A 4,795-nucleotide genomic window follows, 5' to 3' on the forward strand; every position below is an offset into this window, starting at 1 on the left:
TCTAAGTTATCCCTTGTAACATTTGCAGATTGAAAGTCCCATCAAAATCGATCCAGCCGTTTCAAAGATTAGCAAGAACAAACAGACAGACAGACATTTTTTTTTATTTTAAATATATATGGTAGATATATAAGGTGTATACTAAATGTAGTTTATAAGTAACAGTACTTTAAAAAAATATATGACTCGTAAGACTTAAAAAAAAGCATTCGAAATATCAACTTCTTATTTGACAGAATAAACTTACATATATATATGTACTTACAGACTCAATATAACTGTTAAAATTAAATGCCTAATCGAGAGTCAACTAGACGATACAGGTACTATTTCGGTACAAATATAAATCACAAAGTACACACACAGCTCTATATGTATCCCCTAAACCGCATCCATCAAGATACTACCTAGCATCAAGCACAACTTTAGGTATCTAAGCTTTGAAATTGCACAATTACCTAAGAACAGTAGTTGCAATCGTAGTTAATAGTACAGTACACTACAGTCTTACTATGATAAATTTACCTTTTAGTTTATCCTGCTTTGTGTTATTTGCATCCACATCTATATATAAATATTTTGAGCATAGATTATTGAGAAGTACAGCTTTACTGACCGTTCATAAAGTAAATTTTTAATCCATCGTTTCAAACATTATATGACATTGCTGGTAGAAGAGTAATTATTGTTATTCTAATGGATCGTACGAGGTATTCGGAACATTCCCCATTGTAAGGAGTCCAGGATCGAAGTTCTGATTAATGGTTGTGCAGCCAGGGACCATTAAAGTGCACCGCTCACTAAGGTTCGAAAAGAATGGCGTAACTGTTGTTTAATGTTAATAAATTTATACCTAACGCAACTTTTTTCTATTTAACTATTACTTATTTTATATTTATATACCTATACAGATGTGTACTAAACATTATAAAACTTAATGAAATGTAAACTAGATAGGTAAGAAATAAACAAGAATAACAATTATTTGAATAGATTGATCTGTAAGAGATTGCTTTGAGTTATAACACCGCCTTTTGCTTGCATATTTTTATATTGTTCTTTTTTGTAATTATTTGTTTTTTTATGTACAATAAAGAGCTTTAATATTATAATTTCGTAGAGTTGAATATTGGGGAATTCTATGTACCCACGGTGTAGCTATTTTATATGTTTATGGAATGACAACAAACTGATGGTTCACATGATGTTAAGTGACAGCTGTCGCCTATAGCTACATATATCTATGTTACATATATAGGATGTTTATGTTATTTATTTTAGTATGTGACGTCCCCAGTACTCAGGTTTAGTCATTATGGAGAACTAAGTTTACAATGCAAACTGCTTTGCACGCAGACGACTTTGTATAAAGTCTATATTTATAATATTATCACCTGCAGCCTATATTTTACACAGTTTATTGAATACAAAATATATTATGATCTACAATTTGCTTACATTCCTAAAGAATAGATTACTAATAGAATTAGAATAGATTAGTAAACGTGTTAAAGTAATCAAAATAAGCAGTATAATTAAACCTATGAAAGAAAAAAATGCTCCAATATAAGCTATGCCTATGTTGGTATCGCAGCATAATGCCACAGCGAGAGATTATGCCCATACAGTGGACCAACGGGCGATGTTTGTTTGCCAAAATTGATGAATTTGAACGTGCCTTCCCATGACACGCGGCACAAGGCTAATCGCAATTCTGATTCGCGATAACGATTCTTTTATCTGGAGGGCTACCAGAAACTCTTGTTCTTATGAAATGTAGTAAAAACGTTGAAGTACTGTGCTAACAACAGTATCTATTATTCTCATTATTTTTCGTCTACTTATCTACTTTAAAAATAAAAATTTAGTGCATCTACATTATTGCATATTAAGCAGGGTTTGTTAATAATGGAGAATTGTTAACAATTTTCTATAGTAGGTAGACCACGAGCTCTCCCCTGAAAACCGATATGTTTAAATTCTGGTAAATTCTTCAAGATTGGCTAACTGCCCTAACTTCATGCTTATCCTATCATCCTTTACTACCCTGCTAGCGTATTATCATCCATTAAAAAAAAACATGTTATGCCATATTTTTTTCTTCGAAATTTTTGAGAATTTCTCATTTTGCGAAAGTGGTGGTCGTCTCTACAGATTAGCAATATCTTCGTTATTACATAGTAAGTTAAGCTCAGGACACACCTTATTTATTGCTATTCCTGAGAACTTAGGTTACAGAATGATTATCATACAAATATGTGTCAGTAGCATGCTAAACTAGTCAAGTAGTTAGTTGTAAATTGTAAGTATTATATCTACTTATCTATATAGTAGTATGAACAAATGCAACAAGTCCTTATGAAAAAAGTTTGTTAAAAAGACAATTGAACAAAAACACAACACGTCTTTGTAAACTGTAGCCTTCCAAAAAATAGATTCTATTGTTCTTCACTTTGAAAGTCACCGAACCTTTGTTTGCCTGTTTTAGGGATTTTTATCTCATTTAAAAAGTCGTAATGACCATTGAAATCTGTATTGTTGTTTTTGAAACTATTTATTGTAAATATTGGCTAAGGATGAGAAACAATGACGGTGCAACCTTTCGCGAAAACACTGTAAAAGGTTTTGTCGGAAATAGCAAAAGGAGTATTCCAAATCGATGACACAACATCAAAAAAAAAGAAAAAAAAGCAGAAAAAGCAATTGCTATCGCAATATTTCCTCATCTTATTTTGTTTACTATTTTATCGGAGCATCCATTATGAATACTTCAAAAAAGAAGAAAACAGATCAAATTTTTGGAGTTTGTGGGATCAATAAGATTAGAAAATATCTAATATACTTTACATATTAATTTAGTATTACAATCTTCAAATTGTTCTATTAACTTCCTTGACTATACCATTTCATATAGAATTCTCAAAAATCGCATTGTTCGCTACATGTCAGAGGGTCTATAGCAAACCTTTGCAGTAAGTTTATTTGGATACAGTTAGCTTTGAATACATAATTTCTAACTTCAACTTTGCGCGTCAAACAACTTTGCGCTCCTGAACGGTACATCAGTCGGTCCCGTACAATCCCTTGGTGTCATAAATCTCCTAATTTACCACTTTAACTGTCAACAGTCAGTTAAATAATAGAGCAAGACAATGTCATGGATCATTGTCCAATTGTTGTGATGGATACACTCATCTGCGCTATGCTATGCTGTGTATTTTTGGCTACAGTACATTCACTAGAAAAACGTAGACGAAAGCATATGGCGTAAGTAAAAGAATATTATAATATAAACATCTATAACAATGGGATATTCAGTAATAGTTCATTCATTAATAAATAAATATGGTTCCAATTAACAAATATACAAGGATAACATTTTGTAATTGTTAAATATTTATAAATAAATATTTGTGTGTATAAAATGTATAAATATATCATTGTTGTTAAACAACAATTATAAAATTAATATATTAAAATAGATGTATAATTTAAAAGTGATAGTAATATAAATAGTCATATACAATAATTACATAATGGTAATTGATTTTAATCTACATTTCTGAAGGTTATCAATTTTATCTTTAATAATCGAACTAGGTATATTTTAACAAAATGTACAGAAAATAATACATAAATAAAATTACCGATTAGAAAAATTCTTACATCTATAGAAAACTATATAAGTGCCATAAGTAGGTACTATATAATGTTAAAAAATATATATGAAAAACAACTGCAGATCGCTAATTGTGATATACAATGATTCTTATTTAGGGAACGTTTTTTATATATGTACCTACTTATTTAAAAAATAATGCCTTAGTATATATTTAGACAATTTCATTCAATTTTAGAAAGTATGCTCGTATACTCCTACCGTACCTATCCTACCTATACTCGTAATATATTCGTAGTACCTATAGTGAATATTATGAAGTTTGAAACATTTTTGTGCTTTGGTATAATATTCGCAAACACTGAGAGCAGGTAGAATGGTCTAACTTTTATGATCAGCTAGCTGCATGGCGCATAGCGGCGTCTTCAAACGGTTTCGTGAGATACAACTAGAAAGTGTTTTATTGTTTTAACACCCCCAATAAATGAGTAAGGCATGTTTGTATTTTACAAGGAGCCGCCTTCTGTTTCGCTATATCGGCACGTTTGATGTAGGTGTACACAATAGGGTAACAACATAAAGCATGAATAGGTATCCTTATTTGTTTGTTTTACTGCGAAATGCAAAGTTTTATTACCTACTGTTCTACAGCTGTACGATTGTGTCTACACATACCATGATAACGATAAGAGATAAGAGACTGATAATATTTCTTAGCATTTTACGATATGAGCACCCTTAACGAATGGTTATATTATTGGTGGTTAACTTCAAACAACATCGAATTTGTTCGATTCTTTTTTTTAGGAATTTTAGAAGGAATGATTTTTCAAATTGTTGCAGGGACATAACTTCTGTAAAGTTGAATATAGGGATCAACTATAGAAAGACAGATGTCAGATTTTTGGCAAACCATAAATTAAAGAAAAAGATCCAAAGTAAATATGAACAGAAAGCCCCGCGGCAAAACCAAATACAATATTCTGAATAAGCCATCGATTGATTTCATAAGATTAATGGTAGCACATTGTCAGCGCCACAGTATGACGAGAACGTTAGCCAAATTTGCGCAACAAAAATGTGTTTTATACCTTATAATATAAGAGCTAACAAATTTTATTTTTAGATTCTTTTTAAGCTGACAGAGGAATGAATGATGTTTTATATTGCAATCAA

Source organism: Achroia grisella, unplaced genomic scaffold (assembly GCF_030625045.1).
Source record: "Achroia grisella isolate CSIRO2021 unplaced genomic scaffold, CSIRO_AGI_Agris_v1 utg544, whole genome shotgun sequence".
Lineage (NCBI taxonomy): Eukaryota > Metazoa > Arthropoda > Insecta > Lepidoptera > Pyralidae > Achroia > Achroia grisella.